We start from the raw sequence: 562 nt of genomic DNA on the forward strand, positions 1-562 counted from the left end.
GAGGCAGAGAGGCAGAGAGGCAGAGAGGCAGAGAGGCAGAGAGGCAGAGAGGCAGAGAGGCAGAGAGGCAGAGAGGCAGAGAGGCAGAGGCAGAGGCAGAGGTGTAAAGAAGTTCAAGGACACATGCTCCACTATATTCATAGCAGTCTTATTTAGAATAGCCAGAAGCTGGAAACAACTCAGATGTCCTTCAACAAAGAAATGGATACAAGAAAATGTGGTGCATTTACACAGTGGAGTATTACTCAGCTATTAAAAACAACGACTTCATGAAATCACACAGGCAAATGGATGGAACTAGAAAATATCCTGAGTGAGGTAATCCAGTCACAAAAGAACACACATAGTATGTGCTCACTGATAAGTGGATATTAGGCAAAAAGCTTAAAAAAAGCAAAAAACTCACAGACCACATGAAGCTCAGGAAGAATTAAGACCAAAGTGTGGATGCTTCAGTCCTACCTAGAGGGACTTTAACTACTTAGAAGTATTACAAAATAATCACAGGAGATAGAGGGAAGGAGGAACCTGAAAGGGAGAGAGGAAGGGGAAGGAAAAAGGA

Source organism: Mus caroli, chromosome 2 (assembly GCF_900094665.2).
Source record: "Mus caroli chromosome 2, CAROLI_EIJ_v1.1, whole genome shotgun sequence".
NCBI lineage: Eukaryota > Metazoa > Chordata > Mammalia > Rodentia > Muridae > Mus > Mus caroli.